We start from the raw sequence: 21,045 nt of genomic DNA on the forward strand, positions 1-21,045 counted from the left end.
CTGGTCTCAAACTCCTGACCTCAAGTGATCAGCCTGCCTCAGCCTCCCAAAGTGCTGACATTACAGGCATGAGCCACCACGCCTGGCCCATTTTGTGTATTTCTGTGTGCTTGCTGATACAGTTTGGCTCTGTGTCCCCATCCAAATCTCATGTTGAATTGTAATCCCCAGTGTTGGGGGAGGGACCTGGTGGGAGGTGATTGGATCATGGAGGCGGATTTCCCCCTTGCTGACAGTGAGTGGGAAGAGAGAGAGTGAAGTGGAGCGGGTGAGGGTGAGGGTGTTACACACTTTTAAACAACCAGATCTTTGCTCTGTCTGTCCTGACACCACGTGAAGACATGCCTTGCTTCCCCTTTGCCTCTCAGCATGATTGTAAGTTTCCTGAGGCCTCTCCAGCCATGCAGAACTGTGAGCCAATTAAAACTCTTTACAAATTACCCAGTCTCAGGCATGTCTTTACAGCAGGGTGAGAACAGACTAATACACTCATCTCAATCTCCTTTCTTGCTGTCATCTGACTGTTCTATGAATCTTGATTAAAAGTATGTGATCATTAAGATACTGACTTATACATCGTTTGTTGGAAGGAAGAAAGAAAAGAAGGAAGAGAGGAAGAGACGAAAAGACCGGAGAATAAGCAAAGCTACCAAGATGCTAAGGATTTGGCTGAGTAGATAAAAACTGGGTTTGTTACTCTGAAAGTGGAGTTGGCCTGACAAAATTTGTCATAATCACGCGTGCGACAGAGGAAGGCAGCCCTGACACCCTCGGCTGTGTGTTGCTATTCTGCTGGTGAGCACACACAATTTCACACAGCATCTACATCAGACAAGGATCTCCACGATGGTGACAGATCAAGACAAAAATCAAGACCACTTGGGTATGGTGTTTGAACACAGACAAAACCTGAACATTTTCGAAGCCACAAATACCAACCATTGCCCCAACTTCTCCCAGCCAGTAATAGGGATGGCTACTTCTTTACCAATTGCAGCTGTAGCCTCACTGTCACCTACCCTTCCTATAATTAAGCTTTAGTAACATATCCAATCATAGAATTATCCTTGCTTCCAGCAGCAACATCTAACCCTGAGCAAATCTCCACTTCCATAAACCCACCCCCAAATCACCAGCCAGAAGGGCAAATCCTGTAATAAGGCCTTTAGAGCACTTTCTTTCTGAAATGCCCCAGGTTTCCATGGTGCAAGGTTTTCCTTCTCTGAAATGAGCGATAAACCCAACTTGCTTAACCGCAGGTGTGTTCCTGCTGGTCTTTGGCTGGAGGTATTCACAGGGATTTTCTTTAAAACTTGAAAAACAACGAATCCGGTGACTCACGCCTGTAATCCCAGCACTTTGGGAGGCCGAGACAGGCGGATCACCTGAGGTCGGGGGTTCAAAACCAGCCAGGCCAACATGGTGAAACCCTATCTCTACTAAAAATACAAAAGTTAGCTGGGCATAGTGGTACGTGCTTGTAATCCCAGCTAATTGGGAGGTTGAGGCAGGAGAATCACTTGAACCCAGGAGGCGGATATTGCAGTGAGCTGAGATTGTGCTACTGCACTCCAGCCTGGATGACAGAGCAAGACTCCATCTCAAAAAAAAAAAAAAAAAAAATAGAAATGAAAGAAAAACAATGGATCCTATCCTAAATACTCATAGGCCAGCCCTCATTAATAACTGCTTCCCACAGTGGATTTAACGACCACCTTCCCGATACCCATTTCCCATTTCTCTTGGTAACCACCGTGAACCCCACTTTTCAAGTAACCCCTCCCAATCAGCCTACCTGTCCAACAAGTTGACTTCCAGGAGCCCCCAAGACCCAGGCACTCAGAGACGAAGCCAGAGTAGATCTCCTTTCACGGGGCCCAGGAAACTTCCAGGCCCACCTGCAGGGCCCCGAGCTGACTGGCAAGCACTTCAACCTTGCTGGTGGGCGGGCCAAGGCCTCACTACACCTGTCAGCCCTTAGACTTCAGCAGCCAATTGGTATAGGCAAAGCAGATGGATGGACTGGAATTGTGAATGGGATTATTTTTCCATGATTTAAAATGTGTGTATGTGCAGAATTTTGGTTTTTTAAAGAAAAACTACTAACATAAATGTAAGTTCTTTGTCATGTCTTTTTTTACTTATTATCATTATTTGCTCCAAATTATTCCAAATCCCTTGCACTCAAATCTCTCAGAACTGACTTCAGCTGGCCTGTTTGAGTTATTAACAAAACCTCTCTTCCCTTTTACTCTCTGCAATCAGCTTTTGTGACTATTTAGAAGAAAAGTCAAGTTTTCTTTGGTGACACTATTATTCCCATGGACTATGTAATATTCAGAATGCCAAAACTCTTTAGGGAGGGACTTTTCAAATACAATTTTAATTGTCACTATCTATTAAGTAAGCTATTAACCTTAATGTCAGGCTGATGACTTCAGGCCATATTGGAATAACATTTGAAATGTCAAACACACCCATAAAAGCTGCCTTGTAATAAATCTGTTGATAAGCACACATTGTTTGGGTGTGTGCTTTATTTGACCCATATAAACATTTGGCTCCAGGTGTAGCCATCCCTATTAAAACAAAGGGGAGGAATGACAGTGGTTTGCACCCAACAATGGGTGCTGAGTGCTGCCTCCAATAAGTGTCATTCTCAAGAAAAAAAAGAAAAGACTGGGTGGGCGCAGTGGCTCATGCCTGTAATCCCAGCACTTTGGGAGGCCGAGGCAGGCGGATCACGAGGTCAGGAGATCGAGACCATCCTGGCTAACACGGTGAAACCCCGTCTCTACTAAAAATACAAAAAATTAGCTGGGCGCAATGGCAGGCGCCTGTAGTCTCAGCTAACTTGGAAAGCTGAGGCAGGAGAATGGCGTGAACCTGGGAAGCGGATCTTGCAGTGAGCCGAGATCGCGCCACTGCACTCCAGCCTGGGCGACAGAGCAAGACTCCATCTCAAAAAAAAAAAAAAAAAGAAAAGATAAATAATAAAATACATGTCATTCTTCTTAGCCACGCACTGAGCAGCGTGCAAAAACTTCCCTTTTTATATGTAAAAAAGTTTTGTTTTGGGTTTTTGTGGCAAGAAAACCTTACAATATTTAGCTAGCTTTTGTTTTGTTTCATCTTTGTTTTAAGACAAGGTCTCACTCTTTCACTCTGTCACCCAGGCTGGAGTGCAGTGGGGCAATCATAGTTCATTGCAGTCTCAACCTCCTGGGCTCAAGGGATCCTCCCACCTCAGCCTCCTGAATTGTCAACTAGCTTTTGTTTACATGTAAAATTCATTTTACATTCATTACATTCATTACATTTAATGTAAAAACATTAAAAAATCAAACAGGGCCAGGTGCGGTGGCTCATGCCTGTAATCTCAGCACTTGGGAGGCCGAGGCAGGTGGATGGCTTGAACTCAGGAGTTCAAGACCAGCGTGGGCAACACGGTGAAACCACGTCTCTACAAAAAATACAAAAAAATTAGCTGGGTGTGGTGGTATGTGCCTGTAGTCTTGGCTACTTGGGGGGGCTGAGGCAGAAGGATTGCTTGAACCCGCGAGGTCGAGGCTGCAGTGAGCCGAGATTGTGCCACTGCACTCCAGCCTAGGTGACAAAGTGAGACCCTGTCTCAAAAAAATAAACAAACAAAATAAAACAGTACAAAACATTAAAAATATAAAAGTAAAATTCTGTTCCCACCCCAACTCCCTCAGGCTGATTCGCCAGAGAAAATTCCCATTAACAATGTGGCCTTCCAGAAATTATCTATGTATTTATAAATGTTTATTTATCAATTTATAAATACATTTAGAAGTGTACATTTATATATAATTAATATATATTTATAATTTATATATATTTAAACATTGATATAGTTTGTATATCATATATCATTTTTAAGAAATAGAACCACGCTGCCCAGGTGCAGTGGCTCACGCCTGTAATCCCAGCACTTTGGGACGCCAAGGTGGGCAGGTCACAAGGTCAGCAGTTCGAGACCAGCCTGGCCAACATGGTGAAACCCCGTCTCTACCAAAAATACAAAAATTAGCCAGGCGTGGTGGTGGGCGCGTATAGTCCCAGCTACTTGGGAGGATGAGGCAGGAGAATTGCTTGAATCCAGGAAGCAGAGGTTGCAGTGAGCCGAGACCACGCCATTGCACTCCAGTCTGGGTGACAGAGCAAGACTCAATCTCAAAAAAAAAAAAAAAATAGAACCACTTTTCCACTTTTTTTATTGTTATTATACTTTAAGTTCTAGGGTACATGTGCACAATGTGCAGGTTTGTTACATATGTATACATGTGCCATATTGGTGTGCTGCACCCATTAACTGGTCGTTTACATTCGGTATATTTCCTAATGCTGTCCCTCCCCCTCCCCCGACCCCACAACAGGCCCCAGTGTGTGATAGAACTACATTTTATATGTATTTTGTCTGTGTGTTCTTTGAACAATATTTATGGCAGCGCATACAATCCGGATCCATGTTTTCCCAGTGTTTCATAGTATTCCATTGTATAAACATACCCACAATTTCTTTTATCAGTTCCCTGTTGATGAACATGTATTTAGGTTGCTTCCCCTTTTTCTCACTGTAATAAACAAAGTGAAAGTAAACATTCTGGCCAGGTCCAGTGGCTCTCATCTATAATCCTAGCACTTTGGGAGGCCGAGGTGGGAGGATTACTTGAGCCCAGGAGTTCAAGACCAGCCAGGGCAACATAAATGACACTCCCCCATCTTTACAAAAAATAAATTTAAAAAAAGTAGCTGGGCATAGTGGCTCATGTCTCTGGTCTCCGCTACTTGGGAGGCTGAAGTAGGAGGATCGCTTGAGCCCAGGAGTTCAAGGCTGCAATAAGCCATGATCTTGCCACTGCACTCAGCCTGGGCAACAGAGTGAGAAAGAAAACCATTCTCATACAAACATTTTTGTGCATGTGCGTAAGCACATCGATGGGGTCAATTCCCTCTAATGAAGTTGAATGAAAGGATTGAGTATTGAACATTCAGAGCACTGTTGCCAAAGTGTTTTCCAAGAAGGCTTCCCCAATTCACACTCCCATCAGCAGTGTACAACTCTGCATGCTTCCCCACGTACTCACAAACACTGCGTTTTCTCAGCTTTTAATCTTGCCAGCCAGGAAAGTAGGAAGTGCTATTCTCTACGTACATGTGCTTTTAGCCAGTATGCAGCAAGTTCAAGGTTGCTGTCATTTCTGAATACAGGGGCCCAATTAAATAAATGCAGAGTACTAAGAGGTATAAATGCTATTTCAAAAGTTTTTTTTGTTTGTTTGTTTGTTTTTCTGGAGAGTCTTGCTCTGTCACCCAGGCTGGAGTGCAGTGGCACGATCATAGCTCACTGTAGCATTGATGTCTTAGGCTAAAGCAAACCTCCCACCTCAGCCTCCCTGAGTAGCTCTGAGGCACACACCACCACACCTGGCTAATTTTTAAATTTTTTTTGTAGAGACCGAGTCTCACTGTGTTGCCCAGGCTGGTCTCGAACTCCTGGCCTCAAGTGATCCTCCTACTTTGTCTTCCCAAAATGTTGGGATTACTGGTGTTAGCCACCATGCCCGGCCAATCCTTATTTCTAAGCATGACTAATTGGCTTTGCAGCCTAAATTGGAAATATTTTCACGTACTAAGTAGCACTTTTGTGCTACTTTCTGATTACTCCTTGATCTCAAAATGTCAAGCTAAGAATCAAGAGAACCTCAAACTAACATAAAGAGTAATTACAATTTTGATTCAATTATTTAGAAAGGCCACCTCACGTACAGGCACGGTGGCTCACACTTGTAATCCTAGCACTTTGGGAGGCTGAGGGAGGAGGATCACTTGAGCCCAAGAGTTCAAGACCAGCCTTGGCAACTTAGTGAGATGCTGACTCCATTAAAAAAAAAGTCAAGCCGGGCGTGGTGGCTCACACCTGTAATCCCAGCACTTTGGGAGGTTGAGGCGGGTGGATCACAAGGTCAGGAGATCGAGACCATCCTGGCTAACATGGTAAAACCCCATATCTACTAAAAATGCGAAAATTAGCCAGGCGTGGTGTCACGCGCCTGTAGTCCCAGCTACTTGGGAGGCTGAAACCCCGGGTTCAAGGAGAAACACTTGAACCCGGGAGAAGGAGGTTGCAGTGAGCCGAAATCGCACCACCACACTCCAGCCTGGGCAACAGAGCAAGACTCGGTCTCAAAACAAAAAAAGAAAAAAGTCAGCACAAGTCATTTGAAATCGTGGTAATGGTAACAATTCATAGGAGTCACCATATTGTATGTTTATATAAATATTCTCAAGAATATGCTAAATAGGAATCAAGTATAAGCATGGTAAATCTTACACCTTTTCTTTACCTCTAATGAACAGCTTTGGAAGAAAGTAATTACTGCCATTACGAGAAGTCTTAAAACCCTTACTGGCCAGGCGTGGTGGCTCACGCCTGTTATCCCAGCACTTTGGGAGGCCAAGATGGGCGGATCACCTGAGGTCAGGAGTTCAAGAACAGCCTGGCCAACATGGTGAAATGCCATCTCTACTAAAAATACAAAAATCAGCCGGGTGTGGTGGCGGGTGCCTGTAATCCCAGCTACTCGGGAGGCTGAGGCAGGAGAATTGCTTGAACCCAGGAGGTGAAGGTTGCAGTGAGCCAAGATCGTGCCATTGCACTCTAGCATGGGTGACAAGAGTGGGTGACAGAGCGAGACTCTGTCAAAAAAAAAGAAAACCTACCAATAAACTTTTTTATTTTAGAAGATTTTTAGATTTACAGCAAAATTGCAAAGATGTACAGAGTTCCTATATCCCACGCCCAGTTTACCCTATTTATTAATAAATACAGTGATCTCATGTACAGGCACGGTGGCTCACATTTGTAATCCTAGCACTTTGGGAGACTAGGATTAGTATTAATATCATACATTAGCATGGTACATTTCTCATCATGAATGAACCAATATTGGAACATTATTACTAACTAAGGTGCACACTTTACTCAGATTTCTTTAGTTTTCACCTAATGTCCCTTTTCTGTTCCAGGGTCCCATCCAGGATCCCACATGACATTTAGTTTTCTTCTCTCCCTCCGTAGGTTCCTCCTGGCTGTAAGTTTCTCAGATTTTCCTTGGTTTTGATGACCTTGACAGTTTTGAGAAGTGCCAGTCAAGCATTTTGTAGACCGTCCCTCAGATGGGATTTCTTTCTCACGAACCCAGCCTGAGGTTCTGGGTTTAAAGGAGGATGGCCATACTGGCAAAATGCCTTCTTCACTGCATCATACCCACTATCATATCATAGTACTGACATGACTTTTATCACTGTTGGCATTGACCTTGATGGCCTGGCTGAGTGAAATACATTTCTAAACTTTCCCTGTTGGTATAAACAAGGATACAGGGCGTGATGAGTTGAGTCCTGATGGTTTCCAAGATAAATCATGATGGCGAGGCTGAGCATTAAGGGGCAGGAAGGGCACGTTCTTTCCAGGAGGCCCCATCAAGAGAGCAGGAAGAACTCTACACCAGAGCATAAAAAACTTCAAGGTGCTGGCGCAGTGGCTCACGCCTGTAATCCCAACACTTTGGGAGGCCGAGGCGGGCAGATAACCTGAGGTTGGGAGTTTGAGACCAGACTAACCAACACAGAGAAACCCCGTCTCTACCAAAAATACAAAATTAGCTGGGCGTGGTGGCGCATGCCTGTAATCCCAGCTACTCGAGAGGCTGAGGCAGGAGAATCGCTTGAACCCGGGAGGCGGAGGTTGCGGTGAGCCGAGATCGCACCATTGCACTCCAGCCTGGGCAATAAGAGCAAAACTCCATGTCAAAAAAAACAAAAAACAAAAAACAAAACAAAACAAAACTTCAAAGCATATTAGAAATTTAGAAATACATTCTTCAAATGTATTAAGACTATTACCCGCACTTGACAGAGGAGGAAACTGAGGCACAGTGCCAAACACACCACCAAGCCAAGATGCAAATCCACATTGGCCACAGGATCCAGGCTCTTAATTACTACACACTGACTCACCAATGCGATCCTCTGTCTTAACTTGCATTTCCCTGATTACTGGTGAGAATGGGCATCTTTTTCGACTGATTGGCTACTGGACTTCTTTTCAAAACCTCAATTTGGAGAGGTGTATAAAGGGGGACCCATGAGGTACAGGTTCAGGGTGGGACAGCAGGTTTTCAGAGTCAGAGCTGGCAGAGACCTGGTGGGGGCGCATCGCCTGCTGAGTCAGGGTTGGGTAGCATCGCTGGTATCAGCACCTAGAATCATCTCAGAGTATAATTTAGGCAATTAGCCACCTTGGCTAGGGTTGCCAGATTTAGCAAACAAAAATACCAGATGACCATTTATAAATTTGAACTTCAGGTTAAGAACAGGTAAGTATGCTCCAAATGACATCCAGATTTGCCTGAGGATCGTGTATTTTATCTGACAGTACCCACACTGGCTGCCTCAGCCTTCAAGCCTGGTTTTCCAGCCTCCCTGGAATTTCTGTGAATTACTCAGTAACTTTTTTTTTTTTTTTTTTTTTGAGATGGAGTCTTGCTCTGTCACCCAGGCTGGAGTACAGTGGCATGAGCTTGACTCACTGCAACCTCCACCTCCCAGGTTCAAGCGATTCTCCTGCCTCAGCCTCCCAAGTAGCTGGGATTACAGGCGCCCACCACCACACCTGGCTAATTTATTTTTATTTATTTTTAGTAGAGTCAGGGTTTCACCATGTTGGCCAGGTTGGTCTCGAACTCCTGACCTCAAATAATCCGCCCACCTCGGCCTCCCAAAGTGCCAGGATTACAGGCACGAGCCACTGTGCCCGGTTCAGTATCTCTTTCATAAATCCCCTTCCTGCTTAACATAGCTGCAGTGGAGATTGTTGTGTGCCACAAAACCCCTTACACTGTGTCTCTATCAATGTGGAAAAATAAATGAAAGATCTAGAAGGCTGAGTGTTTTAAGAAAAATGGGACAGAACACAATTTTTTATGTATAAATATTTTATTATATATTAGTTTTATTATATATATTAGTGGCATATTTTATTTTAGGTTCAGGGTTACATGTACAGGTTTGCTATTTAGGTAAACTCGTGACTTGGGGGTTTAGTGTACATATGATTTTGTCACCCAGGTACTAAGTGTAGCACCCAATAGCTGGGTTTTATTTTCCAGAACCTCTCCCTCCTCCCACCCTCCACCCTCACATAAGCCTGTGTCCGTGGTTCCCCTCTTTCTGTCCACGGAGAGCACAATTCTCTATGGAAGAGAAAATAATGCAATATGCTTAACATGCGAAGTGCCTGCCTGGAGAATTCTACTGAATGTGGTTGTGAGACAAATCATAACACCTGCTTGCTTCATGTACTTACACTACGTGCCTGAACCCCGTAGGCTTTGGAGTTTGCAACACCTGGAATAGTTCTGTATCTTTATTTTACAGATGAGTAACTGGAGATTGACAGAGGCCCTGTGTCTTCTCTCAGTCACACAGCAAAGCAGGAGTGAGAACAAAGGTCTCCAGATTCACAGATGCTATTCCCACTGCTCTGAATTCCTAATCCAGAAAATTCGTTCCAATAAGTTTTGTGCATACAAAAATGTATCACAAAAGAGCAGGAATCATGTCTAATTAACAAGTGTGCCCCCACAAAGGGTAGCATCATTGCCTGAAACTGAACAGATACTCCTTAAATGGATGGATGGAAAAGTAGAATCAGGCCTTTTAAAAAATAGTCAGTGATTTAAATATTAATTTATTGAGTACCATGAAATTTTTGCCAACCCAAAGTCGACCTTTGAATGATAGGACATAATCAGGCAGGTAAAAGGAAAGGTGGTCAGCTTCTTTCATAAGGATCTTAAAATTTTTATTTTATTTTATTTTTTTCAGATAGGGTGTCACTCCATTGCCCAGGCAGTTCAGTGGTGTGATCATGGCTCACTGCAACCTTGACCTCCTGGGCTGAAGTGATCCTCCCACCTTAGCCTCCTGAGTAGCTGGGACCAAGGTGTACACCACCATGCCCAGCTGTATTTTTTTTTTCTTTGAGACAGGGCCTCCCTATGTAACCTAGGCTGATCTCAAGCTCCGGGGTCAAGCAATCCTCTCACCTCAGCCTTCCAAAGTGCTGGTATCACAGGGATGAGCCTCTGTGCCAGGGTTTCATAAGGATCTTTATAGCTCATTGGTGCACCCTCTTAACCAATGCAAGAATTCCCTCTACAACAGCTTTGACAGACGTTCCCAAGAGAACTCTTCCAGTGATGGGGAGCTCACTACCTTATTATTGGATAATTTTAAGTCTCCCCTAGTGTAATCTAGATACCCCCAATCCCCCCGTCCTGCTGAAGTCACCTTTATCTTTAAGAACCAAGGAAGGCAGATTGTGGGTGGCCTCCTCCAGCGTTCCCCGTATTGAGCAGTCCATCCAGGCAGCCACTTACCTGCCACCATGGCCTACAGTTCAGTGTCCATGTTCATCGTCTTCTCTCCGGGGACCCCCCGTCCACCATGAACTCCAGTCCTCTTCTGTCACTTCCCCCGCCAAACACCACTGATACAAGGTCACTGTGTCTGGCAGACTTTTCTGAAGGGTTAGTGGTCATCGAGGGTAATTATGGCACCAAACAGGAAATAATTTCAAACTTGATGAGAAAATAGCCATTCCCCACCTTGGCAAATTTTTCACTCCACAAGTCCTGGACTTTCCCCAGCCCTCCTCACGTTTCTTCCTTCCTTCCACAGCTCCCCAAGGAAAGCAAAAATTCTTCCCACCTTACCAGGCAGTAGAATTGGACTTTATTTTTTGTATCTGCCTCTGACTGTAGCCAGAGGCAGCTCACTTTGCATAGCCAAAGAGGCCCATTTAGGTTATTTCCCTAAACAGAAATACTCTCAGGTGAGTTATGTTATAGCCATCATATGTGAAAGTCAGTACTATCGATTGATTCAAGTTATTTTTTTCTGCTACACTTAAACTGAGCTGAAATCTATATCCTTGTAACTTGATTCCATTAATCCTACTTTTGATTTCTGGAACTACAGAATAAATCTAATTTACTTGTAGCCATTAAAGTCAGCTTTTCAGGCCAGACTTGGTGGCTGATGCCTGCAATTATGGCAGTTTGGGAGGCCAAGGTGGGAGCGTTGCTTGAGGCCAGGAGTTTGAGAGCAGCCCGGGCAACAAAGCGAGACCCCGTCTCCGCAAAAAAATTTAAAAATTAGCCAGGCATAGTGGCACGTGCCTGTAGACCTAGCTACTTGGGAGGATCACTTGAACCCAGTTTAAGGCTACAGTGAGCTGTGATTGCACCACTGCACTCCAGCCTGGGCAACAAAGTGAGATCCTGTCTCTTAAAAAAAAAAAAAAGTCAGTTTTTCATATCTTCTTCTCTATATCTTCCCTTTACCACGTTAAAATTTATTTTCCAATTTTGCAGTAATTCTTTTTTTTTTTTTTTAGATGGAGTCTTGCTCTTTTGCCTAGGCTGGAGGGCAATGGCACGATCTTGGCTCACTGCAACTTCTGCCTCACAGGGTCAAGTGATTCTCCTGCCTCAGCCTCCAGAGTAGCTGGGATTACAGGCACCTGCCACCAAGCCCAGCTAATTTTTGTATGTTTTAGTAGAGATGGAGTTTTGCCATGTTAGCCAGGCTGGTCTCGAACTCCTGACCTCAGGTGATCCACCCGCCTCGGCCTCCCAAAGTGCTGGGATTACAGGCGTGAGCCACCACACCTGGCCAGTAATTCTTCATTGTATATAGTTTTCAAATTTGTCGCCACCTTGCCCATCCTTTGAACTCTGTCCCTCTAACAATGTCCTAGAATTGAACACAATGATTCACAAGTGGGTTAATAAAGTAGAATAAATGGGGCTACTTTTCTCACTCCCTTCAGTGAACTATGAGATTTCATTGACCTTTTTGATCATAAACGCACATTGTTGCTTCATACCAAGCAGTTTGCTAAAACCTCTGGGTCTTTTTCATGGGAACACCCTCATCCTGCACTTCTACAGTTATTTCCAACCAACTGGAGACTTTGCATCCAACCTTCATAAAACCTTTTTTTTTTTTTTTTTTTTTTGAGACAGAGTCTCGCTCTCTCGCCCAGGCTGGAGTGCAGTGGTGCAATCTTGGCTCACTGCAACCTCTGCCTCCTGGGTTCAAACAATTCTCCTGCCTCAGCCTCCTGAGTAGCTGAGATTACAGGCATGCACCACCATGCCCAGCAAATTTTTGTATTTTTAGTAGAGTCTGGGTTTCACCATGTTGACCAGGCTGGTCTCGAACTCCTGACCTCAGGTGATCTGCCCACCTCGGCCTCCCAAAGTGCTAGGATTACATGCGTGAGCCACCGCACCCAGCCCCTTTGTAAAATTTATCTTTTCAGCCTGCATCTACGACCATCATTTGTTGAGATTTTTTTCATCTGGATTCGATGCAATTATCCAGTACATGAATTACCTGTCTTAGCTCTCTGGCTTCGACCCATCTTAAATAGAAGGATATATTGTCTGTGAACTGTCCCCACCATGGTAGCTACACATTCTTGCCATTAAAGCAATGTGATAGAGCAAAAGAAGTCAGTCTCACCTATAGGAGAGCTGGGATCCAATCCTAGCTTTGTTCTTCCTGTGAACTGCGGCAAAAGTCTCTGAGCTTTATTCTCACAGAACTGTCAAATGAGCTGTGTCTCTGATAGGGCTGGTTTGAAGGTCAACGGTGAAATACACAGAAAGACATGAACCTGGTTTCAGCTCATTGTTTTTATTTTTTTATCTTTTATTCCTTACTTCAGTTCCACCTTTGAACTCCAATGCTGGACTCTTTGTTGTTGGAGTCCCCCTACCACCTTACTGACCAAGCTCCTGGATTTGATGTGACCACATCCATCTTCCTTATTTATATGTGCATTGTAACTATGTTTCTCATTTTAAAATGTAATTTCAGGCCGGGCGCAGTGGCTCACGCCTGTAATCCCAGCACTTTGGGAGGCCGAGGCGGGCAGATCACCTGAGGTCGGGAGTTCGAGACCAGCCTGACCAACATGGAGAAACCCCAACTCTAGTAAAAATACAAAAAAACTAGCTGAGCATGGTGGTGTGTGCCTGTAATCCCAGCTACTCTGGAGGCTGAGGTAGGAGAATTGCTTGAACCCCGGGAGGTGGAGGTTGCGGTGAGCCGAGATTGTGCCATTGCACTCCAGCCTGGGCAACAAGAGTGAAACTCTGTCTCAGAAAAAAAAAATAAATAATGTAATTTCATGTTAATGTGTAGAGCTCTGATTTTAGCAATAATGTGTGACACGTTCATGACCAAGAAGGTGAGAGGCAAGATTTCAAACGGCTTTTCTGATGTTATGTTTGTTCAATCATTGCATCGACAAATCCAGAATGAATTATAAGTGAGCTAATCTTTCATTTCACAACTAGAGAAACGAGTGTAGACTAGGCTGAATTAACCCTTATCCTTATCTGCATTTCAGATAGATGGCGCGCTCACCTGCACTAGGTCTCTGCTGCCACCTAGTGTTAATAATTTCTCAGCTTTAAAGACGTCAATGTTTAGGAAGAGACCAATGTTCCAAAAATTACAACCTCAGCTCTAAAAATTACACTCCGAGCTCTTGCAGCCGTCTCTTACGGGATTTCCAACTCTTTCAAAGCCTTTTGTGGGAAAAACAAGAAAGAGTGTATCCTCTGTTTACACTGCACAAGCAACCAGAAGCTTGTGCCGGTTAATGCTGAAGACCTTTCAATCTGGAAGCACCCAAGGGGGAGAGAAAATGCTCTCCCGAATGGCAATTCAGGCCTATGACAGCAAAGAGCTGAGTTCAGTGAGAAAAGAGCTGCTATTTCTATTTCATTGTTTTTCTCATCCTTTATATTGTGTCTTGGATTCACGTAGCAAAATAAAGGCAGTAGTTAGAGATTGTGTTGTAATTTATGTTGCTGTCAGAGAAAAAATATTTACGATAGAAGAAGAGCTTGGTCCCTCATGTCTTTCTTTTTTTTTGAGACAGAGTCCTGCGCTGTCACCCAGGCTGCAGTGCAGTGGCTCAATCTCGGCTCAGTGTAACTTCTGCCTCCCAGGTTCAAGTGATTCTCCTGCCTCAGCCTCCCGAGTAGCTGGGATTTCAGGCACACATCACCACGCTTGGCTAATTTTTTTGTATTTTTAATAGAGATGGGGTTTCACCATGTTGGCCAGGCAGTCTCAAACTCCTGACCTCAGGCGATCCACCCACCTCGGCCTCCCAAAGTGCTGGGATTACAGGCGTAAGCCACCGCGCCCGGCTGTGGCTGCGGTTTTCTTACCTTTTCCAGTTAGCCCACTGTGAAGACAGCTTATCCATGGGCCTTCCCATATGCTAATAGGCATTCTCCTGATGGCACTCTCCCTGATGGCAGCAGTGGGATTTTCTGATATCTGGTTTGGGAGGAAATAACCAGTCTCCTGAGATTAGTTGTGTATTTCCAAAGTGATGGCGAACACCATGGTTGTCTGCTATTCCTGAAAGTTCGTATTGCTTTTCAACCACAAGTGTAACTGGAAAATAATTACCACTACCATAAGGGAAACACAGAAAGAGAACACAAACTAGATGATACGGCTTGGTTCTGTGTCCCCAGCCAAATCTCATCTTGAATTGTAATCTCCACCTGTGCACAGTGGGACCTGGTGGGAGGTGAATGGGTCATGGAGGTAGTTCCCCCATGCTTTTCTCGTGATAGTGAGTTCTCAGGAGATCTCATGGTTTTATAAGTGTTTGACAGTTTCTCCTACGCACACACTCTCTCACCTGCCACCATGTAAAACATGCCTGCTTCTCCTTCCACCATGATTGTAAGTTTACTGAGGCCTCCCCAGCCATGCAGAACTGTGAGTCAATTGAACCTCTTTCCTTTATAAATTACCCAATCTCAGGCAGTTCTTTATAGGAGGGTGAAAACAGACTAATACACTAGATATGCTTATTATTTAACCTCAGACAACCCTTCTAGTAGTGGCAAATCAGGGCTGAACTCAGTCCCACTGAGTCTGCCATCTAAATATCTGATTCTTTCCCCTTCTCTCCATTGCTACTCCTTATCAAAGAGTTTCACTCACGACTGTTACTCCCTTTACTCAAAGGAAAGACAAAAATCTTTACCATGACCCACACAACGAGCTCCTAGTTTCTTTGCTTGTCAGGCAGGGGAGCACACACCATGCATGGCCCTGCCAGAAGAGAGAGCAGCTGGGGTGTTGGTGTGTGTGTCAGGGGGTGAGTGTGCTAATTAAGGATGAAATCCTGCTCCCTAGGTAGGACAGAATGAGTTTATAAGCCCTTGCGCAATTCGTTAAAACAAGTCCCACTGGCCGGGTGTGCGGCTCACACCTGTAATGCCAGCCCTTTGGGAGGCCAAGCTGGACACTTGAGGTCAGGAGCTCGAGACCAGCCTGGCTAACATGGTGAAACACTATCTCTACTAAAAACACAACAAGGTGAAACCCCATCTCTACTAAAAATACAAAAATCAGCTGGGCATGGTGGCGGGCACCTGTAATCCCAGCTACTCAGGAGCTGAGGTAGGAGAATCACTTGAACCCGGGAGGCAGAAGCTGCAGTAAGCTCTGATTGCGCCACTGCACTCCAGCCTGGGCGACAGAGTGAGACTCTGTCTCAAAAAAAAAAAAAAAAGAAAGAAACAGTCTTCAGTTACGTCCACAGAGGGTCTAGCACAGCTAAGTTGATGTTCAAAATTCATAGTTGTTCATAGTTGTTTATCAGACCCAAGTGTGATGAATCACAGTATCCAGCATTTTTGTTTTTTTTTTTGAGACAGAGTCTTGCTCTGTTACCCAGGCTAAACTGCAGTGGCGCGATCTCAGCTCACTGCAACCTCCCCTCCTCCTCCCAGTTTCAAGAGATTCTCCTGCCTAAGCCACCTGAGTAGCAGGATTACAGGTGCCTGTCACTGCGCCTGGCTAATTTTTGTATTTTTAGTAGTGATGGGGTTTCACCATCTTGGCCAGGCTGGTCTGGAACTCCTGACCTTGTGACCCACCCACCTCGGCCTCCCAAAGTGCCGGGATTACAGGCGTGAGCCACCACGCCCGGCCCACAGTATCCATCTTTTAAAAAATAATTACACTTTTTATTTTACAAGAATTGTAGATTCACATACAGCTTTAAGAAATAATACAGACAGCCAGGCGCAGTGGCTCACACCTGTAATCCCAGCACTTTGAGAGGCTGAGGCAGGTGGATCACTTGGTCAGGGGTTTGAAACCAGCCCAGCCAATTTTTTTTTTTTTTTTTTTTGAGACAGACTCTCGCTCTGTCGCCCAGGCTGGAGTGCAGTGGCGCAATCTCGGCTCACTGCAAGCTCCGCCTCCTGGGTTCAAGCCATTCTCCTGCCTCAGCCTCTCCAAGTAGCTGGGACTACAGGCGCCCGCCACCACACCCGGCTAATTTTTTGTATTTTTAGTAGAGAAGGGGTTTCACCGTGGTCTCGATCTCCTGACCTCGTGATCCGCCCACCTTGGCCTCCCAAAGTGCTGGGATTACAACCGTGAGCCACCGCGCCCGGCCAACCTGGCCAATTTTTGTATTTTTAGTCTCTATTAAAAATACAAAAATTAGGCTGGGTGCGGTGGCTCATGACTGTAATCCCAGCACTTTGGGAGGCTAAGGTGGGTGGATCACGAGTTCAGGAGTTCGAGACCAACTGACCAACATGGTGAAACCCCGTCTCTACTAAAAATACAAAATTAGCTGGGCATGGAGGCACATGCCTGTAATCCCAGCTAATGGGGAGGCTGAGGCAGAATTGCTTGAACCCAGTAGGCAGAGGTTGCAGTGGGCCAAGATCGCACCAGTGCACTCCAGACTGGGCAACAAGAGTGAAACCCTGTCCCCTCAAAAAAAAAAAAAAAAAAAAGAAAATTAGCTGGGTATGATGGCAGGTGGCACTAGTCCCAGCTATTCAGGAGGCTTAGGCAGGAGCATTGCTTGAACCAGACGTTGCAGTGAGCCAAGATCGCACCACTGCCTGGGCAACAGAGTGAGACTCCATCTCAAAAAAAAAAAAAAAAAAAGCCTGAAAATACATCTCAAAAGACCAAACTTAGTTTTTTGAGGTGTTTTTGAGACAGGGTCTCTCTGTCACCTAGGCTGCGGCACAGTGGCACAATCTCGCTCGGCTCACTGCAACCTCCGTCTGTCTCCTGAGCTCAATTGATCCTCCCTCCTCAGCCTCCTGAGTAGCTGAGACTACAGATGCACGCCACCATGCCCAGCTAATTTTTGTATTTTTTATAGAGATGGTGTTTTGCCATGTTGCCCAGGCTGGTCTTGAACTCCTGAGCTCCTGCGATCTGCCCATCTTGGCCTCCCACAGTGCTGGTGTTACCAGTGGGAGGGACTGGACTGCAAGTTTTCCAGGTTCTTGGCGTTTTGAACAAAGAATTGGATGAAACGCACAAAGCAAGAAAACAATGAAACAACAAAAGAGATATATTGAAAGCACACTCCACGGGGTGGGAACAGCCCAGGAAAGAGGCTCAAGGGCTCTGGTTACAGAATTTTCTGGGGTTTCAATACCCTCTGAGGTTTCCCATTGGTTACCTGGTGTACCCCCTGTGTAAATGAAGAGGATATTTCCTGTTATTGCTGAAGTGTTTCCATTTGATTTTGTTCTAGGAAGCCCTTAGGTTCCCTACTTCCAGGCCCTATTCTCTTGCCTCACTGGTATTATAGGCTTGAGACACTGTGCCCAGCCCCAATCTTAGTTTCTACAATAGTGATGTTATCTGCAGGAGTAATTGGGAAGTTACAAATCTTGTGACCTCCAGAATAATGGCTGGTAATCGTTTATGTCTACATTGTAGCAGAATTCAGGCTCTTCTCATTCTCCTAACCTGGTGGTCTTCCATTAGCTTTACGAAGGCAGTTTAGTTTTGGAGAAGGGATATTATCATTTAAACTATAAACTACCTGTCTCCCAAAGTGAGCTTGGCACAAGCCCAGGAATCATTAAGGGCAGTTTGGAGGTTAAAGGTAAGATGGGGGTTTGTTAGATCAGGTCTCTTTCACTGTCGTCATTTTCTCACTGCTCTAATTTTTGAAAAGGCAGGTTCACAGCTCTACAGTTTTGCCACTTCAAGAATGTTATATAATAACAGTTATCAGCCAGGTGCAGTGGCTCACACCTGTAACCCCAGCACTTTGGGAGGCCGAGGCGGGCGAATCACCTGAGCTCAGGAGTTCAAGACCAGCCTGGCCAACATGGTGAAACCCCATCTCTACTAAAAATACAAAAATTAGCCAGGAGTCAGGTGGCAAGTGCCTGTAATCCCAGCTACTTGGGAGGCTGAGGCAGGAGAATCGCTTGAATCTGGGAGACGGAGGTTGCAGTGAGCCACGATCTCGCCACTGCACTCCAGCCTGGGCAACAGAGTGAACCATCTCAAAAAAAAAAAAGAGTCATGTGGAAGGTAACCTTTTGGGGTTGGCTTTTTTTCACTCAGCCTAATTCGCTTCAGAGTCATCTAGATTGCTATGTGTATCTGATGACATAGGAGTGAATAAGAAATTACTAAGGCAGATAGTGAGGGTATGGGAGTCCTCAGTAAGGTTTCCTTTTTAATGAAAAGCAGCTCCCAAATCATTTTCTTTTGTAACAACAGCCTGTAAAATCGAGCTGCAGACATAGACAAGCAAACTAGAAGCTTGCACAGGTGAATGCCGGCAGCTGTGCCAATAAAAAAAGGCTACCCGGGACTAGGCATATTCAACATGGCAGCTCCATCTTCCCCTCTTTGCCAAACCACGTGTACAGTAAGGAAGAGACAGCATGGCGCCAGCCAGGCAAAGAAAGACCCCATCTACATAAGATAACGGTGGGGTGACCAGCTTCCTCATGTGCTAAACGTCACACCTGGTCCACCCAATCTGTGGGCCCTATATAAATCAGACACTGCCTCCTCAATCCTGTCTATAAAATCTGGTGCACTCAGCCTCGGGCCAGAATTCCCACTTGGGTGCTCCTCTCTCTCGCAGGAGAGAGAGCTATTCTCTCCTCTTTCTTTCGCCTATTGAACCTCCGCTCTTAACCTCACTCCATGTGTGTCCATGTCCTTGATTTCCTTGGCATGCCCCGGACCACAACACCGCTTCATTTCTGGGGTTCATTCCCTTTTATGGCTGAGTAGCATTCCACAGGACAGAGGCTAGAGTCTGCTTAACCATTCGCCTACTGAAGGACACGTAAGAGAATTTCAGTTTGGGGCTATTACAAATCTGCCATTTCAGTCTTTGTTTTCTGTTTATTTCCTCTGTTTCTTGTTCTTCTGTTACTTTTGTCTTGCCTTCCTGTGGGTAGAAAGACTTGCCCTCACATATAAGCTCCTATGCTTTTTTTCTTTTTTGAAGATAAATTTTTAAAATATAGAGATAGTCTCACTATGTTGCCCAGACTGGTCTGGAACTCCTGGGCTAAAGTGATCTGCCCACCTCAGCCTCCCCAAAGTGCTGGGATTACAGGCATGAGCCACTGTGCCCAGCCTCCTGTGCTTTTTCTTCACTTTAGCTGCTTTCTCTCCCTGGGAAGCAGTGCTGAGGCTCCCTATACCTTCTTCATAAGGAGATGGTTTTCACCTCTTTTTGCCTTGTGTCTGTGTTTTTTTGATTTGTGAAAATAAAAATAAGCCCTACTTATGGAAATCATATGGAATCAAGGCAGACAGAACAAAATAGTAACAATATTTAAAGCGCTTCTATAATTAGAAAAAAACAATTAAGATATAAAAATCTTTTCTCAAAAATGTGTGGGTCAGATAGACCTGAGTATGAGTTGAAGACACTGCTTTCCTTTTCTGGGTGTGATACTGGGATTTAAAAAGAAATGTATATCTGGTACCTGCCCTGGTTCCTGACATGCAGCTCCTCAACCTTGTCATTTCCTGAGCAACAGGGTTGCTATTTAGTCTTTGATCTGGGTTCCTAACACAGAGCTCCTATGACCTTTGTAATCTCCTGAGTGATGAGTGTCTGACACAAAGTTACTAAACCCACTGGAATTTTGTGAGAGGAACAGCTTTTGTTCTAATGAGTGGGCTCTTCGTGGGCTCCCGGACAGCCTCAGGATGGGGGCTGGTTGCCAGGGGAACCAACCCTGTGTGACTGTCCAATGTATCTCTTCATCTGGCTGCCCACCTGTATCCTTTGTAAGGCCCTTTATAATACATAAGTAGCCAGGTGCAGTGGCGTGCAGTGGCTCATGCCTGTAATCCCAGCACTTTGGGAAGCTGAGGCAGGAGGACTGCTTGAGCACACGAGTTCAAGACCAGCCTGGGCAACATAGACCCCATTTCAATTAAACAAGAAAAGAAAAGAAATACACAAATAAATGCAAGTGAAGTGTTTCCCTGAATTTGGCACGTCTCCTAGTGAAACTTGAGCAGGATGTCATTGGAACCCCCAATTTAGAGCCAGTAGGTCAGAAGGCACAGGTCACACAAGCTGGGACTTGGGACTGGCATCTGAAGTTGGGGGCAGCGTTGTCGGGGTGAGCCATCAGCCTGTGGGATCTGACACCATCTCCAGGTAGATGGCGTCACAACCTGGGACTTGAGACTGGCATCTGAAGTGGGGGCGGCACAGGCTCTACTAAGAAACTCCACACAGCACCCCACGCGTCTTGTCCTTGGCACAGCCCTTCCCTGTGCCCTCCCGCTCTTCCTCATTGAAAACACCCTTCATATGAACTCAGCCAAAACTCCCCCGCTCTTTGCAATCTCGGCCCCTAGTGGAGTTCCTTCTTTCCTTGGAGGCCAACAGCACGTTTTGGTGTAAGCACTTACATATTTAAGTTTCCTACTAGACTCCGCCTCCAGCAGGCCAGAGACCACATTCTGTATGGTTCATCTTTGCCCAAGTGTCTATTCTCATGTCCAATACTTGATGAATTGTACCAGACCTTCTCAGATTTGAGGAAGAAATATAAATTAGTGATATTGTGGCGACATAAA

Source organism: Nomascus leucogenys, chromosome 2 (genome assembly GCF_006542625.1).
Source record: "Nomascus leucogenys isolate Asia chromosome 2, Asia_NLE_v1, whole genome shotgun sequence".
In the NCBI taxonomy this organism is placed as follows: Eukaryota; Metazoa; Chordata; class Mammalia; order Primates; family Hylobatidae; genus Nomascus; species Nomascus leucogenys.